We start from the raw sequence: 27026 nt of genomic DNA, 5'->3' as shown, positions 1-27026 counted from the left end.
ACAGACTTGCACAGGCAGACAGATTTGTGACACTTTTTTTTTTCCATCCTCCTGGCTGTAACAGGTGTGGTGACAGAAGCGGGGGGTGAGACGAAGAAAGCCGATCCAGTCCTGAAGTCTCCAATCTTGCCAAGACATCTTCTGTCCCAATGTCATCCTTCACCTCTTCAGGGGAAACTTCCAATCAGAGCGACAGATCAATACACCCTAGCCTCAGGACATGAGGCTTGAAAGCTAACTAGGAGCACTTAAAGAGAGGGGGATCTGTATTGATTACAAAGAGTTAATGAGGCCTTATGTGCTAGCTGGGGTCTTTTGTGACTAGAAACGCATGACTCGATCAGCTGATTGATACAAACCAGTGTACAGCTCCAATAAAGTTTAAGATTTTACTGCAAAACACTAAAAATCTTAGAATATAAAATGGTCACATTTTAAAGCTACAGATTCTATAAATATTGAGAGAATGGACCAAATGAATAATAAGTTGAATTCTAGTGTTTTGCAACGCAGAAGAATAATTTCAAATGCCCTTCTTGAACAGAAAAATGTCTTTGTAGCCACCCATCAAACAAAACAAGAAGCGTGTAAGATATAAATGACGACAATGGAGTCTTTTGAAAAATTAAAGGAAAATACTATCTAGAGTAATTCTGAAGTAAGTTTTTATTAGAGCTCTTGGCACAGAATATTGTCCTTTTTTTGTTATTCTGCTCTTTATATTATAAAACTGATAGCTAGCTTATATTAGCTAGTTAATTTGCCAGGCTACCTACTTACATAGCAATTCTGCCATCTGGTGCTGGTCAGACATGCTGCCCTAACCTCTTAGCAAACTAACTGTACCGTCAAGAAAGCATTAGTTTAACAACAATAATGGCTAATGTTCCTGTAGTTTCCATGCCATGAGCCTCTAAACAGAAGAAATATTAGATGTCCAGGATGCTACTTCCTCCCCCTCATTGGACCAATTGCCAAGACTTCATTGCATGAGCTCATGTTGGAGCTAGAGACGTCGCATTAAGCCCACAGGACTAAGCCAGTGGTGCCAGTCTTCATTTTAAGGCAGTTTTCAGCTATTATTTTCTGTTTCTTTTTGTTGTGACCCGACCAAATTGGAAAAGGGATAGGACATAAAAATAATGAGATATGTTCCTTAACTAAAGATAATGAAAGAATGACAACACAGCTCCATATTAAATCAGTGCTGACCATACAAAAAAAAAAAAAAGAAATCAAACATTTCACTTTTTATCTGCTCTACAAGTAAAAAATACGTAGTACAATAAAGTTCAGAAAGCCACAGCCTCTTTGCTGTGGTATAAATTATTTAGCCTGGCCTTTTCTAACCCTTTAATTATACATCAGTGTTAGAATAACAAAGGATGGGGATACTCAGCGCGTTCTTGCTTACAAAGGCGTCGACAAAGAGACCGGATGGGGAAATTTTAGCCTCTTGGTACCAACAGGAGGAAGCAAAAAGTCCTCCGGGCAGGTTTCCTCTGCTGTCTGGCTTCGTCTGTGACGCGTCTACCTAACCCATCGTGTGATCAGAGATCAAAGGGTTAACTGAAACTCTGGCCTATAGCCTGAGCTTACATTATTCAGCAGCTTGTTACAACAGCTTGTTCCCTGATCTCACACACTAGGAGACAGGGCTGGAAACTCCAAGGACGGGGGGACGCTGGGGACGAATAGCCGGATTAAGAAAGGAGATGATAAAGAGACCAGGAGGCTAGAGAAACAAAAGATAGCACAGAATATGGGGTGGACCTGAGGGATGGGGGTGGGGGGGTAGAGAGGTGAGCTGCAAAGGGGGAAAAAAATGGGACTAACTGGTATGAAAAGAGGTATTGAGAAAAAGAAAAGATGAGAAAGTGGTGAAAGATAACATACAAGCACAGGTGGATAACACTCAGAAGAGAGGTACCCATCAAAATGAGCCTGTTGCCCTCAGGCAATTTCTTAATATAGACATTTAACCTGTGAACACCTGTCTGTTTCTTTAGATTAACTCCCCAACAGCTAACATGTTAACAGAAAAAAAAAATAACTGCTGAAATTTTGAATAATTTTTCCTGTAGATTAGAGAAGAGATGTAGCTCAGATGTAGCTGGTGTTTTGAACGGCCTGATATTCAGCTTTAACTCAAATAACCATTGATTTCATGTTTGTGAAGACACCTTTGATGAGTTAAGAAAACAGAAAGCTATGTGAATGTTTTACTATTTTACAAATCAATCACAATCAACAAAGTTTGTCTTTTGTGACAAAATGAAAAGATTTAATACCAAAGTAATTACCGATTTTTACAAAATAAGTTAAAAATGTGAATCTTAGAATAAGATTACATAAACATTCACCTCTTCAAGTCAGTGTTTAGCAGAAGCACCCTGGGCTTCACAGCATGGAGTCTGTTTGGAAAAGGCTCAGTCAGACCTGAAGATTTGGATGTTGGCAGACTTTTGAAAATTCTTCACAAAAAAAATTATTGTAAAAGATCTAGACTGTGCGTGCAGCATGAAAGGAGCCTGCACTTTCAGTAATACCATCAGCAGTTATCGCTAATATGAAACGGACAAATCCAACCGTTTCCAATTAAGGAAAATTACAAGAAGAGTCAGACTGAAGACTGGCTATCCATACAAATAGCATAAGAGGCAAAACATATGAGCAGCACAGGAGTCAAAAACTAGGCTAATATTATATTCAGGATCAGTTTGAAATAAGAAGCTTGAAGGTTTAATCACAGTAATTCTTTCCAAATATATGCTACTAAAGTATTGCCTGCAGAAAAAAGAAAAACGAAATAGTGCCTACTCAGCGTGGCCCGACATGACTCTACTTGGTTGTAAAGGTTTCCCGCTAGAAAATACTATGTGGTACTACTACATGGTACCAGCCTCTATTCAGAACCTATTTCACTGAGGTTCAGTCAAGAAGAGCTGACCACGTCACTGATTGGCTGGAGTCGGTGGCATTACATCCGAATGCCATAAGAGCCACTCTCACACTTTCCTGTACTTCGGAGTCTTTTCTGGCTCTCTTCTGTTTTGAGTCAGACAAAAAGCCACAGACAGTTCAACATAGCTTCCAAGTCGGTGTTGTTGCGCTGCGCTTGTGTCGTGTACAGGTTAAGTTGCGCTACTTTTCGGAGGCAGCTGCCGCCCACTACATCATGACCCCACCTGCTAGTGTCGTTACTCAATTGTAATGAAAAACCACTCGAACCATGAAGAGGTAAAGTTGAGTCAAGTCGAGCTGTGTGAGTGAAAAAAGGGTTCTGTAAGGTTACTCCTTAAGGATCGAAAAGTATGTTCTTCTCCAGCAAAGTTACTTAATATGCATGCACAATTGATTTACTGTTATATATATATATATATATATATATATATATATAAATAATAAATTTTATGCATCAAGATAACCTTATTTTGTATAATTTTACATAACATGCTTAAATATATAACTGTTCATTGTTTTGTTTTAGTTTTATTTTTTCCCTAGTTCCATGTGTAACCATTCTGGACAACAATGACTTCAATACTAATCGATATAATTGTGATTCTAATTTCTTTACATAACTGAGTAGCAGAGCTACATTTATCTCATTTTTCCACTGCACTCAAGTAACATATATTCTCCAGTTTTATTAGACACTATAGCGAAACAGTGCCTCACACCCACACAGGGAAAATAACAAAGCAAAACAACATCCATCAGATGAGCACTGAATTGACAGCAACCATGTTTTGGGAGCGCCCTGTTTATAGATCCAGACTTGTGCTGCTGCTCACTGAGCGGGCTCCTTTTGTTCATTAATTGATTGGCCTCCCCTGCTGGGCCTCAGTAACTAGGTTACACAGATCCATGAAAAGAGCAGGATCGGCCCCCCGGTGAAACGCGGAGGATAGGAGACTCCAGAAGCTGGAATCTGACTGTTAATATAACTAATGGGAGTGAGGACGACAGTAACTTTATTGAAATCATCTTCATCTAATTAAAGCCGAGCAGCTGATGAGAGCGGAGAGCCGAGATGGAGGATGGCGGATGGTGATGTCACAGTCATATCTGGCAAAAGGCAGAGGCTGCGGAAAGGTGGAGAGAAGTGACGGGGTGACGTTCACCGTCCATCTGTGACACTTTGCTTGCGCGGAGCGGCTGGAGAGGACCTGCGTCTCGCCATTCATCTCACTGTCACTCCTTCTCCCAGAAGAAGATAAGTACTCTGAAAACTGTACCATGAACGCCTTGCGCTGACATTTCACTCATCTTAATTGTATTTTGCACTCCAGTGAGACATAACAAATTAGTCAGACTTCATTTATTTACTGAGAACGTCTTGCCACGTTCACCGTTTCTGAAAGATGAAGCATTTAAATACGGAATCAAGCTTGAAAAAGCCGTTTTCGTGCACTCAAAGCCAGCTTGCAAACCTGAAGTATTATCAAGCCTGTTGTTTAACATGTCGGATTTCTTTGTGTATGAACAATGAGCGTCTTTGCATGACGTTTAATATTTTGCACTGACTAAATCTTAACTCCTGAAATTCCAAAATAAATTTGAAGAATCATTTCTCCAATTAATTTTTCTCTTTTTAACATCTCTTAATTTAAAAGGTCATGAATAAGAAGGGCAGGTAAGTTGATTGCCTTAATGGTAATTAAAGTAAACTAATGGCAATGCTTGAAATTTCTAAGAGGCTGCAAAGTATTCACATCCAAGTCATCAACAATTTCAGTAGGAACATTATTATAGCAGAAGTTCAGGAGGAACTTTGGTTTGAAGAGCTAACCAAACAGCAACATAACTTGACACAATTTGTAAAATTATGTTAATGTTAAAATGTTTTACTGGCAGTTAGTACCACAGCGGATGATAAAATACTGTATCAGTTATTTTTCCAAAAATATGACTTCTCTATACATCTTTATATTAAGCTGTGAGCCATCAATGACACGTTTTAGTTCTAAAGTCTGAATACAAATATATTCAAAGCAACAGAAAAAAAACTAACTTTATTTTGCATAATTTATGTAAGGTGAAGAGCTAAGAGTAACTTCTAACATGCTGATGTGATTACGCCACCATATCTCAGCTCTATGGCCATAATAAATGCTGTTAGAACTGAGTGTACCAGGAGCATGTTGTGTTCGGACAAAATTGTCTACAGAAAACTTTGTCCAATAAATAGAATTAGACCGTTTGATTATTTGTGAAATTTGTGAACCAAGATACCAGATAGGGAGTTCTGACTTTTGCCAGAACCCACAACCAGTGTGTTCCCTCTGAGGTTTTACTGATTGCTCTCTTCCGGTTGATGACACAGAGGACAATGAGACTATCTGATAGGAAATGCCAACTGGTTGTTGATGAGCTAATTTCCGTACAACTGATAACATTTCGGAGCCTCTTCCTGAGCTTTAACAGCACAACCGAGAAATGTGTCTCTTCTTATTTAAGTTAGCAGTTCTCATAATAAAAAAAAAAGAAGTGATTCTTTGCTTCTCACACAGCAAAGTTTCCTTTTCTGGTGATGTTTGTGACTGCAGATATTTCACTTCTCACACAGCAAAGTTTCCTTTTCTGGTGATGTTTGTGATAACAGACGTTTTGCTGGAATTAAAAATAAAATCCTGTCAATTTGCAGATAAATTACGAGAAAGAAGACACAAAAGTTCAGTCAGTTATAAAGTTATCTTCTTTTTTTGGAGATAAATAGTGGGAAGTTTAAATTCCAAGTAAAATGAAACTAAAAATGTGGAGTTTATTTTGATTCTTAAAACGTCAGAGCAGATTTGTAACGCATGCCGTTTTGCAGAAGAATGCGTTTTACCAGTTTAACGGAATCAGCTTTATTGAATTCACCTAAACGTTGAAATTTGTCAAGATACAAAATATCAAAAAATCTAAAAAAAAAAAAAAACTAAAACGTTTTACACCAACTTTAACTGGCAAATAACTTATGCAAGAAAAGTTGTATGTTTATTAATTTTTGATTTTGAACTTAATATAAACAGATCTCTAATTTATAATGAGCACATGCCTGTGCAGTGTGTCCACTAGCATGGACCGCACGCGTGTCAGTGGACCTAATCGTCACCTTATCGTCAACTGTGCTTACAGATAGTTCCTGTAATTCCAACAGTAAGCTTTGCACAGTTGGGAGGAGAGTTCAAGATAAGTATGTACATCTCATCACAGGGATTTGTTCTAAATGAGGAACAAGACTTTCACTGCCACCGTGTTTGATAAAACTGCAAACTAAAGATCAACATGACCTACACAGACCGAAGTGCAACACACTGGTCAGGCTGTGATGCAGTAAAGCCAGGGAAGGCAAACACGTTCCACTAATAACCAAAATGCTTTAGACTCAATTCCAGGACAAATCTTACAAATGTAAAAAAAAAAACAAAAAAAAAAAAAAACACATTTGCAACTTTATTACCGTATATAGAAATTCTGACTTGCAATTTATAAATCTGCTCCTTTAAGAACTAATTGAAAAGATTAAGAAATGTTCTTTTCTTTTTCTCTGGCAGATATGCCAGAGATCCAGCTCCTTAGAAACAGATCATAAGAAGAAAATTATGTATAACTCAAACTGGTGTTAAATTTTTCCACAGCAGATTCTTTAAAAGACAGTTTGTGATTTCTTAGAGAAATTAATCAATTTTTAATATAAAAAAACAATGGGGATTTGTAGTTGATCCCCCAGCTGCATTTCAGTGATTGTTTGGTTTTCAACCAAACCTACAGTTGCAGATTATTGTTCAGTGACAGTAAATCTGCAGGCTTCAGATTTCAGATTATACTTAATACCTGATCTGAGCTATAGATGCATGAAGGTAAACAATTTACTGGCTCATAAAACCTACTGTAAAAGCATATATTGACCGTCTTTTCTCTGTCTGGAGGGCTAATGCTGCCAGTAGACTTTGGCTGGTAGGCTGCAGCCTGTCTGGCTATGCATATGATGTAACTACTTTGTGGTTAGTTTGTAAATCTGACTAACATAATTGTATCTATATCTGTGCGATCATAAATGACACTTATTGGCAGATCCCCCCATCGTGGAGACTGGCCAAAGAAAATGCTGGCACAACAAGCAGAATGTATATTTATGTGATGTTTTGTGTCAACTGCAATGCACTCGACTGGATCCTGCGCTCAAGAAATTCAAGCCTAGAGTTTCAGGGAGTGAGGGGGGGGAAAAAAACTGACACCCAGCCATAAACATTACAAAGAGGCTGACCTCAGACAAGCTGCCATAGTCATTAAAACCATGACCACTAACCAGCGTCTTTAAAAAAAAAATGCAAGAGTTTGAAGATGAGCTCTTCCCCCTACCACCGTTTTCTTTTCTTTTTTTTTTCCACAGGAGATACAAGCTCCGGATTTAAATTGGATAATTGTATATGCAAACACATTTACATACAGTGACATTAAACTGCCACTGTGAGCGAACCACCAGAAACCAAATTTAGATTTAAAGAGGTATAAAAAGCTCTGCGCGAACAGTAAGCGTCCTTCCCGGCCACATAACTCCTCCAGTAACAGAGACGTGCTTTGGGGTTTATTGTCTGCACAGGAGCCGTCGGCCGAGGCAACGTGGGGCCTGAGCGTCTCTCGCATACCGCAGAGGATACAAGTTTCCATCATACAGTTTTCTCCCTCAGGTGACAAGTCCGCGCTCCACTCAGCGACAGAGACGAGCGCAGGCCGTCAGGATGGCTCTGTCAGATGGATGAGTATGGGAACTGTGTGTGCTGATGGCGGTCAGCGTTTGGGATGAGTGGTGTGGATGTCACTGGCAATGGAGTGGAATCTGAAATAAAATCAAACAAGCCCTAAGGCTGACTTTGAAAAAAAAAAAAAGAAAAAAAAAGTCTATCAGGGTATTACTCTGCAGAAAATTTTGCTGGCATAGTACTTTTCAACCCAAGTGGGGTGTGACAGCTCGCAACACGATATTAATATATTATTTGATCCACCCGCCCCCGAGTAATGGAGCCATAATGCATTAAGAACTCCAGTGAGGCTGAAGACCCTGAGCAGTAAAACATTTGACCACTTCTCATATGAGATGACATTCGGGTCATGTGAGGACAGCGAGGCGGTGATGAGGTTAATATCACTGTTACTGGTAGCCAGAGGGAAGGAGAAAGAAGAAAATGAGAGGACGGAGAGTGAGTGCAATGCATTTCACTTTTTTGGCACATCAAATTACCTGCTCTGCAAAATGCAATGAAGAAGCAGCCCGCTCACTGCTAACAGCTTCTCTAATGGTGTTGCCTTTAAAACCTTTATCATTAATTCATTGCCAAGAAATTTCCAGAAGCAAGGGTTGGAGCTTTTGTTTTTAGCTGAACTTTATACCCGGAGCACTCGAGATCAGTGAACGCCCAAAAACAGCTTTTTTTTTTTTTTTTGGAGGGTGCTGAAATAATAATAGAAAAGGAGTTATAAGGCAATTAGCTCAAGTTCAGAAGACTTTAATTTCAGACTATTCAGAATGGTGATTTGCTCAGAAGGGAGCATGTAGGGTGGTAATGAATGCTGGCGTTTTCCATTGTGTTTTCTGTCAGAAACGGATGGTTTGATTAAGCACATAGCACATTCAAGACTAGAATCTGAAATTACTTTCTCTACCGCTTTACAAAAATTGTACATAAAGAAAAAAAAGTAATTTCTTTCACTGTATTTTTTCCAAAGATATCACCACACCCCAACCATACCTAGGAAGACAACAATCCCAGTCACCTTTTATCTGTGTTGTATCCATCAAAAACTCTTGTTTCCTTAAATGTAGAGGGGTGAGCCACCATCGCACAAAAAAAAAAAAATCAGCTTCCAAATCAACACAATTAGGCATGGAGAGAAATGTGAGGCACGTCGTCACATCTCAAGAGCTTCATTAGGGCTCGCAAAAAGACAAGAAGATGACAGACGGGACGCTGTGTGTGCAGATTTGGGAGGAGCCTGAGCAGGTGTACTTAGCAAACCAGTTACCATGGAACCTAGGTAGAGCTTGTCCTAGATAATACAATACCACTGGGCTTATTGTTGACTGCAGGGGTTACAAAAAGGAGCATAATGACTTGTTAATGTCAGACGCAGACAATGTTTGGCTTTGTTTACCAGCGGTTAGACCTCAGTGGCATCACAATGTCTACCACCATAAACGAAAGGTTTTTCCATCCAGTAGGTCTGGATAATACTAGAGTTCATTTAGGGTGTCCCAATGATGCAACATTAGTGCTTTATGTGCAGTCTTTAAAAACTGCACCAAATTTGTTGCTAGCCTTAAGCAAGCAAGTTACAATTATGATAAATTTATGTTAACTTCCTGGTCAAAATTCACTATGAACCCATTCCTGCTGTGAAGGTGTGTTACTTTTTCAAATATTGGCTGATCCTTGAAAGATGAGACTCCAGTTAGTAATGGTTAAGTGTAGTCACCATCATGTTGATCCCCCAGTTAGTCTACTTAGCTGCCACTGCATGACTATTTTCTGGTTGTTTCAATAATTTCTATGAAGTCTTTAATCAGTGATGGATCCCTTACTTGTAATAGAATGACATCATGTCACAGTTAGACTACATAGTCAAATTAGTCAAATAAACACGTCTTCATAGCAGAGGAAGACTAGGTGCTACCATGATGGACAACCTACCATAGGTGATTTTAAGCATATAAACCCACTCAAAGTGAAATTATTCCAATTTGTGAGGCAAACTGCAGTATTATTGAATATTAAACATTTCCAGCTAAGTTTGTATCTACTTTTTCAGCCACACAAGGTCGGCATTATTGCACATTATTACGCTGCTGGCTGTATGAATCTACATAATCAGCTGCAACTCATCAGTCCACTTTAACAACTGGTTTTACACCCATCGGTTTTGTCTTCACAAAAACGCATTTTCTTGATACAAGAGCACAGGCTGTCGGTTGAGAGCGTGTCCTGTCATGTTTTGCCTCAATCAAGGCTATGAAAGTCAAAAAGACGTTCTCCATATCCAGATTCTTTCAAGTCGAACAGGGTAAACATTTAAATTTTGTGCCAGGCTGTCATTCTTGCTGAGGTATAGTCTCATAGTTCTTTGGTAATTATCCAAACAGACTAACAATCAGATGATTGGGGCTCAGGAAAACAGCTTCCAGCTTACTGACAATCTTTTGCCAAAGCATTTGTGGTTAGTTGCTGTAAGCTGGCAAAACAGCTTAAAAAGGGAGTCAATTTGGCTAAAAAACCTACTGCTCTGAGGATCTCTTTACTTTTCTACAAACTCACCTATTTTTACTAAAAGGCGAGGAAACGGGCAATGGTTACTTCACATAGCTTCACATCAACATTTCTAGTCTATCCCTTTGAAGTAATTTTAATAACAGAACCTCAGTAAATTGTGCAAGCCTAATTCTTCAATACAAGAACACAATGGGGCTTTTATCACCATTACAAACTTACCATCAAAGGTCTAAAATTAAAGGATTACGGTGCAAGCAAAAACCTGAATATGTTAGCAAAATGTAAAACAAAAAACCCCCCAAAAAAGCAGTGTGGCAGTAGTGGCAAATTACACAGAAGAAAGGAAAAACAATGAATTGTGTTTCATCACCAGCTTCCTTTCACTTCTGCTACAAAACCATCTCCGGATTGAATCAGTAGCCGAAAGTTTGCCGCCTGCTGTGACCCCAGCTGGCATCTGATGAGTCTAATGCACTGGTAGGTCAATATGGAACAGGAAGCCTTTTACTCCAATATCATGAATCTCAAAACCAAGCCTTTACCTTTTTATCGTTTGCGTAGGTCGACATGTTCTCTGATGGAATTTGAGTTGGGGGGGCGGGTGCAGCATGTGGTGCATGTTTAATGCAACAATCAACGGCTCTTCAGGGAGTTATTGAATACCTTAGACTGCTGGAGTACTTTAGGAAGATTCGGCAGCTTATAGAAAAAGTCTATGACCCAATCAAGTTTAACTACGACTAAGACTCAATGATTGGCTTTTTTAATTAATTCTCCAATTAAAATAAGTACCGTAATAGTCTGAGGAAGACTTTCCGATGTTTGAAAGAGTAGAACAAAACCTAAAAGAGTCAGAAATGAGAGGCAATAATGTAGTTTGATACGGATCCCGCTGAAAACAATCCATAGTTTCAAATTGCTTCCAGATGCTCAGTTGCCTTGCATATTTTGGCCCTATTTTGCCATTCTTTCAATCTTTGGGCTTCCTATTAGTTCCCATCTGCCAAGCCACCACCCAATGCATTTCTGACTACACCACTGGAAACTTTGGGTACTTCTGTCTTTTATAAAATAAATAAATAAATAAAAAAAACAGCTGAACCACAGTTTACGCTCTGTATCAAATGCCTGAAAAAACACCAAAAATAAAATACAATCTTCACACTGCACGACTTTATAGCAAAACCTGGCTGTTTCTTCTAAGACAGTGAACACATCTCTGGAGTGAGGATTTTGTCATTTCGTGGCAATTCAATTACACATAAGGCTGAGAATCCAAACAGGATCCAAGGTATGTTGTGAATAGTTTTCATCCCTACAGCTGTTCAACAAACGTCATAGAAGTTTTGTGCAAAACCTCAGCAGAGTGTGGTGATGGACTTGCACCCTGAAACGCAGTTCACATGCTGCACACCGATACAGACAGCTGTGATGGAGCCCAATGGGACATGCTGGATGTGGAAATGTTGGCAGTCTTTATGAAATTTACCAGTAATGGTGGACACAGAGCACATTTTCTATCAAATACACAATGCCAGTATTAAATGCTAGGGATGGTTTAAACCATCTACCTTATAATCATTGCATGTTTGTTTTGAAATAAAAATGAAATCATGATAAATTGAAGAAATGTGTAACACTGACTGCGCACAAGGTAGGATGTCTCTTATGCTTCCAGCAAAAATAATAATTTATGACACAAAGAGTTCTTCAGGCTCCTGAAAAAATCTGAGCTTTTCTTCCTTTCAAATATTGTTTTAAACATGTGTTACTACAAACGACCCTTGTAGGAATTGGTCCATGTTTATGGAAAAAAAAAAAAAGTGTTTATGAGAAAAGGAGATTTACTAGAATTCTCTTTGCTGACTTTTATTTGGACAGATCCCTCTGTTCCACAACCTGGAGGGTTTTAATGTAGCAGCAGATTTTCAATGATGCAGTGACAGCTCTGTAACCTTGGGCTGTTTGGAGGAAAATTGTTTTATCTGCAAAAACATCTCATTGTTATAGCAGTTAGATTCTCAACCTGTCAAGAAAGTTGAAAGATTGAATGATTGAATTTGTTAAAAATCATTATCAGGGGGTCGGAGCTTTACAGAATGCATGATGGGAAAAATCAATCTAAAAAAAATAATTTGCGTATGTCTATATTGTTCTAGAATTGTCTAACATTTTCTTGCTTTGTGTGATACTAAGCCGGAGCAAACGTCACTGTAGGACAATTGGGAAACAGTACTGGGGATTAAAAGAGCATCAGTGGAAAAATTATTGACCTGAAATCTTTAAGCTGAGGCTACAACAAGCATTCAAAGCCAACAAGGCATGAATTAAAAAAAAAACTGAATGAACACAACCGTATAATATAATCAATTATGTACAGACATGCTTAAAAAAAACACACAGCCAGATGATCTGTCATACCAAGTCTGTGCTCTTTTCCGCTTTTGTTTTCAGCAAACGAAGACTGAAAACAAAGGAAAACAAAGTTCTGCTCCACACAGCGTTAACAAAGACGTGTAAAACAGCCTTCAACTTCAAGATTTTTATTTTCTCGTTCGGATCTTTCTGGGATGTTTTCATTCAGCCCTCCAGACCACCTGAAGCCTACCACCAGGAGAAAACCCTTTCACTGCTCTCATAACAGACATGGAGGGGAAAGGGAAAGACATCCTCGTGATCGGGATACGCAGTCAACTAACATTAAAGCGCACAGCAGACATGTACAGCCTTCTGGAAACATCTGTGGATTTGTGGAGGATTGTCAGGGAGGAAGGATAAACAACATGCTTACAAGCATCTCAAACCTCCATAACCAGAGCCCAGGTAATGCATAAATCACAAGGTTGTGGTTGTGGATCAAAGAGGACCAAGCGTTGCATGGTGCAAGTTGCAGGAAGTGCATGAGCCAAAAGAAAAAAACTAACTTTCTTCGAGAAGAAAGTGGAGCACGAGGAACACTGAAGAGAAAAAAAAACAAAACGTGCAGCTAATTGAGACGTTTAGTTCAAAGACGTGCTTCAGCGATAACTTGAGTTCAGGAAAACATGAGAAGGTAGAATAATGGTCGCAAACAAAGTGGAGCAGAGGAGAAACATGCAAATGGAGGGGGGGAGAAACAAGAGAGCTAGAAGAGAGAAACCCCTGACAAAGGCAACAGAACACAGTGAGAACACAGTGAGAACACAGTGGTGCCGAGCACAACACACCAGAACAGGCTGTAATTGTGTTGTGCGGGACTGACCCCAGCGCATCCCAGCAGGCACTGCATGATGAATGGGCCTGGCATGACTACATCCCACACATCACCCTCCCTCCTCCATCCACCTCCTCCTCCTCACATGCTCTTTTCTCTTCCTCGCTTCCCTGTCGCCACTATTAGCCCTCCTTCTGTCCCTCCCTTCTCTCTCTCTCCTCATCGCCCCCAAAAACCACACTCCATTCAGCCGCTGCCATCCTGCAAGATTAATTTGCATTCAGGGCACTTAGTCCTCGTATTGTGTTCTGACACAATGACATATTACAGTGCATGGCACACCTATTAAACATATAGTCTAGCATGAGGAACAATGCTTTTTTTTTTCTTTCCCCCCCCTTTTTTCCTGCGAGATATTATGATGGAGTACAAATGTGTAGAGGGGGGAAGCATGCCGGGGTACGGCTTGATTGGTTAAGAACACAGAGCGGCTGACACGGGAGTCGCTGCAGAATCATTACAGGAACAGTTAGATAACCTCGATTAATGATTCACTAGAGCCAAACTAATAAAGTGGGTCAGACTGTGTGTTGGCAGTGGTAGCGAGTGAGCAGAGACCTTCAGGTTAGGGCCGCGTGTGAAGAACAGCAGCAGCAGCGAGATAGAGCTAGTAAAGGAAAATTAAAGAGGGAGAGAAAAGCAATAGAAGTGTTGGTGTAGCTCGACTCTAGACCCTGAGGAATGAGACAGTAATGCAGTGGAAATGGGCTTTTTCCTCTTTCTTTGCACACTCCCATTCTCCTTGCACTGATCCATCGTGCCAAAGTCCATAGGGAGCGAAAGAAAATAGGGAGGGGGGTGAGACGAAATTTAATTTGCTACACTGTCTCTAGCTATCACCCACTACGCCTGGGGGCCCGAAAAGAAATAGATTCTGGAATTTAAAAAAGAAAGAAAAAGTTGAGCGAAACAGGGAAATAAAAACAGGGGCACTTGGAGACAATGGCGCAGAGGGTGGCTGGGAGAAATGAGAGTGGAGTTTAAGAGGGGTGGAGGGTGGGGAGGGGGGTAAGTATGTAGGAGGACGGTTATGTAGGCCAGATATTAACTGCGTGGTTATCATAAACCGGCTCTGAGGCCCGGCCATCTGGGGAGGCCATGGGGTTGTTCAAACAATCACATCAGCGTGGAGGACAGTCGCCACTCCTCACAATGCAACGATCAAACTGAGAGGTAGCTGGGGGGTTAACAAGCCATTATTTCACCCTGTTGCTCTCCCAGAGGGGTGGGGGTGTGCAGGATGGAGCTCTGTTGGTCCTTCAAACCCCACAGCGCACCTTTGGGCTGTTAGTTGACAAAGAGGAGCTTAGCGGATGGACGGCAGCACAGAGGCCTCTTTTGGGGAGAAAAGAAAGAAGCAAGGGCGTCGACTATAGAGACAGTCGTGGATTATATTCGAGTCCCATTACTCGCCTCTAGCTTTTCACTACCTGTCACACAAGCACTCGGAGAACTAAAACAGTAAAGCCACAGCCTTTCCGACTTCAAAAGGCTGCTTTACTGCGGTAGATGAGCAGCAAAGCAGAATAAAGGAAGAAAAGAAGAAAGAGGAATGTTTAAAGAAAAAAAAAACGCTATCGCTATAGCAATGTGTTGTGGAATATTAACATGAATTTCAGTGTCGGGTTTAGACTTGAGAACGGAGCTGCACATTTGCTGGTGCCTATCTGCAGTGGTCATTGGGTCAGAGGCACGGTGCCCGACGGTACCGTTTTTGGACTGTGTGAGGAATCTGGAGAGAACCAATGTGTGTACAGGGGAGAACATGCAAGCAGAAAGAACTTAGGACTTTTTTTGTTGCAATTGTGTCCCCCCTAGCTACTTTCTCATTGTTCTTAAACTTGAATAAAAAGCATCTAAACTATTATTGGTAAAAATGTAATCACAAAAGTTATCCCCCCCACTTTGTAACAATAAACAATCTAATAATTACCCACCTCAAATAGCCACATAGTTAGGTTGTGGGGTTGCAGAATGAATTAGTTGATCAGATCTCTGAATCACTTCCACAGCTTCACCTCAGCCCATTGAGATCCAATAAGCCCAGGTTGGGCTGCAGCTCAGAGTTGGGGGGCCATTACCAAGAGAAAACAAACAACAGACCTTTGGCTGGGCTCACACAGCCTGGTCCAGACACCTGTGTTCCATTCACCGCTTATATCCGGCCACTTAACACTTCACAGAGGGGGTAGACTGCTGTTTGTGTTTGCAGGCTTGTACTGCTCACTGAAGTTCCTCTAGTTAAGTTTCGCACGGCCTCAGAACTCCTCTGTAAGAACAGAAAGATTCTGCTGTTGGGTTCTTCCGCTCGGGGGCAGCCGGCTGTCGAACCACCCGACTGTCACGATGGACCCCACTTGTAGATGCCCCTCTGAATAAAAGTGTTCAAAACCTGGCAAAGCAACTCTCATTCATCCTGCTGTTGTCTTTCAAAGTCTCCAGTCTTCCTTCTGCCCCATCTGTGCCTGTGCTGACCTCCAGGTTGCCAGCACCTGTCCCGCAGAGACAGGGGCAAGAGCTGCACAAACACACATACACACACACACCAGTACCACCCAGGCTGGATGAGACAGCATTGTTGCGGATCACTGGAGGGGTGCGCTTGAAGCTGCCAGAACCTCCATTCTGGGGTCTGCTCTTCTTTCCACCCCAGCAACTCGAGCTAGAAAGCGGGTATGTCATCAGCTTAGGTCCATTTGTGCATGACATGCACTAATCTAAAATGGAAATGATCCATATCTCTGGCTAAGCACTTATCTTTGCAACACAACAATTAGGTTAGATTGAAGGCTGAGCTGTTCATATGTATTAATGTCCATTTGTATCCCAGGACGAGTCCCACTGTTCACAACGCAGCGTCGCTCAGAAACGGCAGCCGACCGGACGTCAACCGGCTAGCTGGTGCTTTGGCCCAGAGAGGCTTTGGAGAGGGGAGGAAAGGGTGAGTGAGAGAAATTCAGCTACATATTTACGGCCCTGGTGGGACTGTAAAAACGCTCGCAGATGAGAGACTCAGTGAGGTCAGAGACATGCATGTTTTTAAACAAGCACAGTTGTCCTGCAGACAATCAGTTTCTGTCATCGCAGGCTAACAAAGGAAATCCGAAACCCCTGCTTGACCTTTGCGTAGGCGTCCGCTCCTGGCTTTCTTCTGAGTCTCACTGCGAACTAACTGCCAGGTAAACACTGAGCGCCAATTTCCACCAAGGCAGCATCCGTTCATAGCTCTTTAAAGCCTCGGGATAAAGAGTCAAACAATGCAAAACTGCAAAATAGGAAGACTGGTCACACTCTCGCTTCTCACTAAACCAGGTACAGTTTCTTGGAATCCAATAACTTTGCAAACACTGAAATGCATCCTTTTTATCACATACTCCACAGTGTGCCTTTGAGGCTATTGAAGATTATAACAAAAAGTTAAATTCAGCAGCTGCATTTTGTGGTGCTGTGTAATCCCTAAGAACAATGTTTGACCCAATCCATTAAAATCACAGAGGTTAAAACGGTGTAACAAAGCACTTCTTGGTGTACAAGAATACAATACAAGAGTTTCAGCCTCATTACAAGTTATTAAGAAAAGGAGGGGGAAAAAAATCTATTTTGCTTTTTGATAAAGACGTGTAAACATGAATACCGTTATAAGATGTGCTGGCAGTTCTATATACGTTTTCTTCATTGATGAAGCCATAAAAGTTTAATTTCCTTAAAAAGAAACTGTATTTTTTTGCAGCTTTCATTTTTTTGGTGGCATATTGAGACACCGTTTTTTCCATGCCTTTATTAGAGAATCTCTAAATATAGAGCATGTTACAGGATTTATTTCCTCTTTAATATTTCATCAAAGAAAATCCATTGGTATACTCTACAATGAACAGTCCAGTTACACTGAACCAGATTTTTTTCCCTTTAAATAAAACATGTATTTCACATCTTTAGATCAACCTGGAAAAAAAATCATTTTAAAGCAAAAATAAAATGTCTACCACAAATACATTAAAACTGCTTCAATCATAAAACTGAATATTGGCTCTTCCTGGCAATGTACAAAGAAATTAGTACATAATTTCTTTGTACTAAAATTCGAGATTAGCCTTCCTGTCATAAGTGGTTATTTATTTTTTATCAAGAGCAGAGCTGACTTTACCAAATCTGTGTGATTTTTCAGATTTTCTGTTTTTTTGTTTGTTTGTTTGTTTTTTCCTCCGGACCATAATCAAATGTGATATTTGTTGAAGGGTTAATTCTCTAGTAAGCCTCTTAAGGTGCAACAGAGCTGGAGCGTACACCGCAGCGGATAAAGAACCTGATGAAGTCCAACCTTGGACACAGCACATTGTTCGTTATTGATTTTATTCAAAGTACCATGTAAAATAAAAGCATTGTAAATATTTTATCACATACTCCATAGTGTGCTTTTGAACACTTTTATGTCCAGTTGCTCACTGAACATGTGAGACCTTCTTTTTCTGAATACAAAAGGAATGGCTCATGCACTAATTGTCCGAAAGCATTAAAAGGTGAACCGATGTAAAATCATAAGAACATTGCTGCACTTTCAAACTCCTTGCCTCCCAGGTGTTGCAGAAATGTTTTTCAAAGAAAACTAAATTGTTGACATTTGACACTGGTAGTCATCTTAGCAATCCAAATGGCTAGAGTAACTAAAATTGCACTTTTCATGTGTATCCGCTAGAGAATGTAGATTCTTTACTTCTGAGATTTCAAAAACCTGGCAACATTTTCAAACCATGCATTTTTCACGACAGGTTAAAAACTCAACTAAAAGCTGATTTGTGGATCAACATTAATACAATTAAAAACTACATCCAGATTACTTCAGTTTAGTTAAAACTCACTTGTTTTGAAACTCTGATCCCACGTGTGCAGGATCGCATTTAGCAGGGTGTGCTTTTCCAACATCCTATTTGGAATAACACCGCATTCAGCTTGAGGCAATGGACAGGAAAGATTGCACACAGTTTGAAGCTAGGTAAGAGTGGTATTTGCACTCGGCCGAGGCCACCAGACAACTGCATAAACTCACAAAGGCCCCTCCACCAATCTTCTCCCCATGTTCAGTTCACTGAACTTTAGGTCTGATAATACGAGGTTCAAGTCCAACACGCAGTGGAGGAAAATATTTGCTCATCCACTGCTACAACAGCATCATCACCAACGCTTCCTTTCCCACAAAGTGGAAAATCTGCACCCAAAATGCGACTTGTTTAATGCTCGCCAAAATAAGAGCTAGGCAAATCTTTATTCTTTACTCAAGCATCTCTCAGATAAACATCTCCAACTCTGGGTCTGTGATAAAAAGACCCTTCCAAACAGCTAAAAGGACAAAGGAAAAAAAAAAAAAAAGAAGAAGAAGAATCTAATCGGATCCATTGAATGATGGCACTTACGATGAGGACGGGGTTAGAATATCCTGCAGTGGAGTGGTGTGTTCCCATTACCACATCTCTCCATCTCTGAAAATGGCTTCATTAACAGGGCTCACAGCCGAGAGCTCCCTAGCCGAGCTCATGAACGCGCAGTAGCCCGAGGGTCTGTTGGAATGGCTGAGGTGAAGTCCATTAACACCCGACAGCTTGTTTTTTTGACCGCTAAATAAAATGGGGCGTTTTTTTTTTTCTTGTCTCGCTGTAAAAATAGCCTTTAGCTCAAGAGCTTGAGAGCAAAGAAAACTCTGCTCAAAGCACAGAACTATATGTGAAATGGTGGCATAAAACCAGGTGAAGCTATAAAGTGCAGTGACGTGGCTTTCTTTTTGTTATTCACCTGACATCACTGGCTGGAGAATTACTGAGCAATGTGGCTGCCACTAAGGGCCTCATTAAAACAAAATGGAGGCTAATGCGGTAACGAAATATTGAAAATAGAGCACCTTTAATGGGTGACATAATGCACCTAACAATGCTGAGAGGGGGATGGATGTGATAAGCTGAGCTGCTGTATTCACCAGATCCTCTACTGACAAACATTAATCCATATCTCACATAACCTCTCCTGGCACATTTCCTGATCTGTGAAGCAACCAGAGCTGGCCAACTGTGAGCCCCCATGACATAGTGCTTACTTTCCCAGCACTTAAGCTCCAGTCATGTGGCACCTGATGAAACGCTACACCCCGGTCACCATTATTGGTCAGGATACAGGAGCCCGTGGAATGTATCAGATTCCTGCCTCGGGGAGGGGATATGCACCTTGGAAACATGGTCCCATCTCCAACAGCTAGCCTGTCCAAATCCACACCTCTTTCTGTCTTGCTTCCATTCACCAAAATGATACCACAGGGCAGCTAGATTTAATCTGCCTCATCGCCCAGTTGTCATGTTTTTTTTCTTTTTTCCGTTCTTCTTCTCCATCCTTAATGTTACGGCAAAGCTGCTGAAGCATCAACACTATACCATTCGTTGGTTTAAAAGTCTCTTTAACATGATGCCACAAAAACTGCTGAAGTGGCCAGAGTTTTCACCATGAAGTACCACACTGTCGTCGCTTTCCCGGATCTTGCTGCGCACTGCCGGTTAGCTGGCAGGGGGAGAAAAAGAAATGCAAGTTTGGAAGAAGAATAAGCTCTTTAAAAGGAAACTAAACTGTATTTTCTAAGACATGATGAGAAGTTTAGTTTATGCAAGCTTTGAGAGAATGAGAGCAAGCATGACTTTCGGATGGATAACAAGAAGGCTAAGGAGAGTACAGCTCGGTCCGTCACAACAAGCAATAAATCAACTGATCATATGATGAATTAAAACCAGCTCAATAATTTCCATTTGCATGATTGTTTATTCATTGTTTGTCTCTCTATCAAAGACTGGATGACAAAAAATTTCAGTCTGGCGCATTGATCTCAACTAGTCCATGTAAACAAACATGTGTTGTTTTGTTTATTCATTTTGGATGTTTAAAATATCTTCCAGTTCCAATGTTAAATTTTCATTGGAAATTAAACTGTGTTGACCTTTGAGTGGGTGTACATACATTAATATGCCATTACCATTACATTACTTGAAATTGATCTCAAAATAACAACATTATTATTTTTCACAATAACTTCTGGGACAATTTATCATCCAGCAAAATTAGTTATCGTGACAGGCCTAAGTACAGCAAAGTTGCTTTGTTGTTTTATTCTTTTGATGTTTTTAACTACTGTCATGAAGAATGCCGGATTTCCAGTGAAGGAGCTGCGTCCTCCTGCATCTACACACAGAGATCGTTGTTCTAGCAATCAAAACTGGAATAATCACGATTAGATGCCAAAGCCAGTTTAAAACAAGTCAACTCAGCAACCACTGTAATGACAAATCATATTTCAGCAAAACACACACACAGTGTGAGAATCCCTTTGCTGCTAACGCAAATAATTAATGAGCACTCACAGCATGAAGGCTACGGAAAAAAAAATATTCTAAATGCAAATCTTCTTACGGCTCCAGAATCGGCTAAAATCTGCAACAGCAGGTCAAAGCTTTACGAGAAACCAGATAATCAGAAAATGGCCACAGGATTCTGAACAGTGCATCTCTCATCAACAGTATGAAGAATCGTAGACTTCATGTTTCAATTCAATTTAACCACACAATATAATACATTCTTGTTTCATACCTTTGCGTAAATATCAATATAACATCTTAATTACATTTTTCTTAAAGTTGTGATTAGTTGCTCCAGCGCTAAAATGTACCCGCTGCTCATCTGCTGAAGGAGGCTCACAATGATTGAAAACTACTTTGCTCTCTGGTGCAACAATGGCAGCGCATATCTCCCCTTCTCCAGAGAGCAACAGTTATGCCACGCTGTACTCTGGCCCATAGTATGGAGTATCTGTGAGTCACTGGCCTGCGTAATTCAGTCTAGGGAATTATGACAGTGGAAAATCATTTCCCTGGGCCACGGATAGGAGGCCACAGCTAATCGTTCAGTAATCTGATCTGCCCGCATACTGCGGCGTTCAGCCTCGCCGTTAGCCTGGCCAGCCGGTCACACATGTGGACACCCCCCACCCCACCCCCTTAGTGCCTGCCAACTGTCTAGTGGAGGCTAGCACCATTCAAAAAAAAAAAAAAAAAAAAAAAAAGACAACTCTCCAGGTTTTCCTGAGGATTACAGATGCTATCGGATCATTGGCTAATACTGGGTTTTGCTGAGCTGTTTGAAATGTATTTACTCCTCTGCACCCCTCACGACTGTTAAGCCCATGCTCAGGAACCGAAATACAAGCTGCTTCACGGGGAGCAATATTGCAGCCTGCCTCTTGCATTCTGGTGGATGAATCCAAGAGTTTGATTTTTAATGAGGAAACATCTGAGTTTGTCTGTCAAAACAGCGGGATATTTTGGGAGAGCTTCCAGTTGTCGATACTACTATCTAGCGGAGCACGAAGTGTTGTAGTAGTATATGAATAAGACCCATCGGAGAGGAGTAGCGAGGCACAAAGCCGCGCTTATACCCAGCAGAGAAGACGGAGGAGGGGGTTCGAGTTTTGGAAAGATGCCTGGCCTGAGCCGCACTCTGTAGAGAGGTCTGCTCCCCACACACTGAGAGTGCCTACAAGGGGCAGTGACATGGAAAAATACAAGAGCTGGCATGTTGTGGGCCCTGTAGCTCCCAACAATTACTCTGCTTAGCATTAAATGTGATGGTAGAATTACTGCACCTGCACACGATTAAACTGACATCCTGATGTGGAGATAACAATGACAGACATTTTTCTTTTTTTTTACTCTGCCTCCCTTTCAGCTGCAACAAAACATAAATTTCTTGTCATGCCTATAGAGTCTGACAACCTGTATGTTTAGGTAAGTCGGTGCAACTCGATTGCATCACATCGCGGGTCTATCCGAGTAAAAATAAATAAATAAAAAAAAAACATGCCGATATATGATCGAATGCTTGCAGCAGCGGCAGTGGCAGCCTTCATCAACTAATAGCGCCAGACCACAGCATGCTTGGCAGCCAGCGGGAGCAGTCAGATGGAGGTTTAGAACGACCAGACAAACAGTTGGCTCGAATAAACAGACCACAACTTGAGATTCGGCTCTCTGCAAATTTGACAAACGAATGACAGTAATCTCCAAATGGAATAAGCCCACATGCCCCCCCACCACCACCACATCTCCCTCAATCCCGCTCCGTCCCCCTCCAGCCACAACACTAACAAATACAGGGAGGAGCATGCGATATACGACACATGGCTGGAGGATAACAATAATGTGAAACACTGATCAAATAATAAATCTTATGAAACCAGAGGGACGAGCACGTTGCGGTTGCAAGAATTTGCTCTGCAGCTGAGGGCGAAAACGCAGGGAAAAGTCCTTGTGACTTTGCCAAATACATTTTGAGCGTGAGTCATTCTTCTTCAGTAATCTCTTACTCACTTGGGTGCGCGCGTTTGCATGCGCATACACCCCCAAGGCAAAAGATTTCAAGCAGGTCTGGACGGCCCTTTTATTTATTTTTTTTTTCCTCCTACAGAGCAGAGTCAAGTGTTTGTAGTGTTTAATAGATGCAGCTCTAGGTGGAGGCAAACATTTGCTCCTATTTTAGACCACAAAAAAAGCCATACTGCAGGCATTTATCAACCTGTAGAGACACAGACAGAAAGAGACTGCAATAAACATACTAAAACTGAATTTGTTTTTTTGTGGGGGGGGGATTTGTGGGGGGTGTGGGGGGGACGACAACAAGGCTACTTTCTAAAACAAAAACAAAACAAACAAAAAAAAGAAAGAAAAACTCATGTAGGTGAATCATGTTCTACAAACAGTACGTCTGATTTTGCCTTGCTCATATTCAGGGAATTTAACTGAAACTCCATCTCAGTAATTATAATCTTGAGTAATAAATGTGCATAAGTTCTCAAAGTTCATAATTCATCTATAAGATTATTCAGCAGCACAGATTTAGTCTTCAGGTACGTTGTAATCCACATTTTCACAAGTTTGTTCATTCTTGTACTAATAGAAATTAGAGATACACCAAACAGTTTGCTTTTTCCTTTACATATTTAGTGTATTTATAACTAATGTCTGTATTCTGTGAGCACGTAAAACTGAAATCAGAAATTCCTTGTCCCCCTGCCACACACAATCCTGACCAATATATCTAATATTTTGCTTCCTATTCATTAAATGCATCAACACTAACAACTGGAGGCATTTTCGGTTAATGAATACATTAATCAACCCCGTGTTACCTGATGCAGCCGAGACCAGATAAAGATTAGAGACACATGCTCTCATGCTTGTAATTCCTTCCTTTTCTGTGGGATCGAAAACTTTCTCAATCAAAAAAAAAAACTGCAGCACATTCTCCTCCCATTTATTTATCACAGAGTTAAAAAGAAATCTGTAAATGGTATCGATCGTAAACTCAAATCAACGCATCTCCACAAAAAAGAAAAAAAAAATTGATATGCGAGCACATTTTAGCTCTAATCATGTTTCTTTCTCACTTTCATTAAATGCATTAAAAACTCCAGTATTTTTAGTCAATAAACACATCCACCACCAACAATACCTCAATGCCTGTCCATTTATTTGTTTCTTGTGTGTGGTAAAAACAAGAAAGATTGATACTCTAATCAATCTAATATTATAATTCAATAATTAGTGGTTAGATCCAAAACTAATATCTCATATGTCACATAATCTGCAGGATATTTTTTCCCCTCCTTGTAGATGTCATAATCCTTAGTAGAAGAAAAACACCTGATTTATAAGCGGTGCTCTTTTATAAAACAAACAAGCAAACACTAATTTGAAAGGCAATACTGCAAATTGATGATTATCTTGAAGTGTTGGGATTGTATGATCTTGGTATTATTTGGGAGTTATGATAATCCTTTGAATTAAATATTGTGTTCTGACATAAGACCCTGTTAAAAATGCAGCCAACATCCCTTCTGTTATCATAGATGATAATTGAGCCAAGTCCCCCAGATCAATCCGAGCCTAATGGAAAGTTACAGCACTCATTGCATTCCTTTTCTAATCTTTTGTCCACCTCTTTCATTTGCAGGCTAACTGGATGTTAATGTGAACACAAAGCAGTTTCTCCACCTATACGGTTACACCATGTCTCGGATTCCTAGCAATAACTTGAGTCGAGCAGATAACGCTGTACACATCCAGGCTGCTACAAAGTTACAAAAACAAGTTGCTCGGGTGTCGCTTTGCTCTGCTTTGCTTTGCCCGGGCTGCACTACGGGGACTCGACTCCATAAAGGAATTCCGACGATAAATCACAGAGCACAGCAGCCGGACACGCAGCTCTATCCCGGGGCACAGACACTTCGACCCGACGAAAGCGTCAACAATAACGCTAGCTTCCCCCCGGTTCACGCTGCCCGACGAGGCAAACCGAAAGCCGCGTCGAGCCTCCACCGTGCCGCCGGGGCTTTGTGTTTCCAGCCGGGAGAGTCGGGCCGAAAAAGGCTGGCCTCATCTCCGTCTGCGCCAGACACGAGCCCCGGCCTCAGAGACCGAGCGGCGGAGCTTCTCCGTGCTGTAGCAGCCAAACAGGAGCAACCCCGATCGGGCTTCGCCTTGTGTGTCGATGTACTCACCTTGTTTAAGCTTGTTTTTGCTCCGGGCCGGAGCTGGCTTGGTTGAATACGGCTTTAGAGCACGCTGGGTGCAGGTCGTCGCTTCGGCTCGCTGTCGGCGGTGTTGTGGAAGCGGCACAGTGGCGGTCTCGGCCGGGAGAGATCGGGAAATGTGAGAAAGCCCCTCTCTTTCTGCAGCTCTGAGCACCGGCAGTAGCCCATAACTGTCTTCAGGAGGCGCCAGCGCGGCACATTTTTTCCCTTTCATATGCGCATGCAAGCACACTGAAGTCCTCAGGAGCACTGGTTTATCTGCATCCGCTCCTCGTCACTGCTCAGATTATTGGGGCCTGGACGTGCTGTGTGTCCTACTATTGTGGGAAAGCATTTATCGCAAATGGATGCTGGAATTACCCCAAACGTTTTTTTATTTTTTTATTTTTTTTACATTTGTATTTCTCTCGAAAGTGCGTTAATATACAGACTAAGTCAGGGGCGCCACCAGAAAGTTTCAAAGGGGGCTACCAATACTTTGTATGTCAGCAAAATGTTCATGCCAGTTTGTCGATGTAACTTTATATCAGTTTTTTGTTTGTTTGTTTGTTGCATTTTGTTTTCACATTGTACTTTTTTGCAAGCAGACTATCATTTGTAAACAAAGTTATGCGTGGTGACGACCATTGCTTCTTTGGGCCAGAAAGGACGGGTGCGGGAGAGAGCACATACCTGGAAAAAACAAACTCTGGAAGTCTGAATTTCTGCTGTCCCCATTTGTGCTGTAATTACAACTGCATTACCTTTTTGAATGTCAAGAGCAGCTCAAGTACAGGTTTTGCAATGTGATATAGCTAATGTTGGAACAGTGCCAGCAAATGTGTTCTGCATGCTGAATGAGACGAGATGCTCTGCGTGCCCTGACCCACAACATGCTGGCAGCAGCATCGCTAAGCAGAAAACCGAGGATGAGGTACGATTTCAGCACAACCAGGTCATGCAGTAGTAGTGCTAGCAACACTGAAGGGCTCCTTTTTTTCACCACAGTTTTATTTTTCCTGTAGATGTTTCAGTGTGTATTCACTGCATACCGCACCGGAGTTTATTTGGAAACGGACCGAGACCACCTCAAAAAGTGGGTTTTGGTCCGTTTTCATAGGGTTAGAATGAATGTCGTTTAATTACAATAAATAGTGCTTTTATTCAGCTGAAAGTTTGTGTTCATGACTGCAGAATTTGAATTCACCATTAAAAACAATGACAGAGAATATTCTGATTCGAAAAAGGAAAAAAAAAAAAGTGTTTTTTGTTTGTTTTGTTTTTTTTTCCTTCAATTCATAGCAACTTTCAGGCTGAACAGAAACAAAGCTGGCATGATTATTTTTGGACCTAAAGAGGAACAAGCAAGAGTCAGTGTACAGTTGCAGTTATTACAGCTATTATTGAACAGGCATAAAATTTGTGTCTTCATAAGTCTGCCTGAAAAGTCGATCGGACAGCTGCAGCTGATCCAGAACACTGCCCCAGTTCTAAAGTCCTTACACTGGCTCCCCGTAGCTCAGAAAATAGACTTTAAAATCACTGAATGGCTTGTCATCAAAATGCATTAAAGACCTGTTGTCATTATATCGACCTTCCAGACCACTCAGGCCTTCTGATTCAAGTCTAAACTCTGCATCCCCAGAATCGAATCTATACACGAAGAAGCAGCATTTAGCCTTTATGCTCCAATATTCTGAAACAAACTTAAAGAAAACTGCGGAACCCTGAGTTTCTTTAAATAGCAGCTACTAATTTTTTGTCGCTCTTCCTTATTTTGCTACTGTAATGTAGTGATTTTTTTTGGTTTGTTTGTACATGGTCTAATGTTTTTATAGCTAAAACCCTATTGCTGAAATGTGTCATACAAATAAACCTCACTTAAAGAAGATGAACACAAGGTTCTAACAAACCTAAACAACAAACC

At 41.0% G+C, this 27026-nt stretch overlaps 1 protein-coding gene across 1 annotated transcript in view; it reads right to left on the bottom strand.

Moving 5' to 3' along the window:
• The window catches only part of ndst1b (N-deacetylase/N-sulfotransferase (heparan glucosaminyl) 1b), a 61147-nt gene extending 35749 nt beyond the window's left edge, over window positions 1–25398 (bottom strand). Inside the window, exon 1 of the mRNA XM_008420157.3 lies at window positions 25088–25398. The gene's annotated coding sequence lies outside the window, so the exon portion shown is untranslated. The remainder of the gene's footprint in view (window positions 1–25087) is intronic.
• Window positions 25399–27026: the final 1628 nt, after the last annotated feature.

This window comes from Poecilia reticulata, chromosome 10 (assembly GCF_904066995.2).
Source record: "Poecilia reticulata chromosome 10, P_reticulata-male-v2, whole genome shotgun sequence".
Taxonomy (NCBI): Eukaryota; Metazoa; Chordata; class Actinopteri; order Cyprinodontiformes; family Poeciliidae; genus Poecilia; species Poecilia reticulata.
The sequence above is the reverse complement of the archived record's forward strand: the minus strand, read 5'-3'. Positions and strand labels throughout refer to the sequence as shown.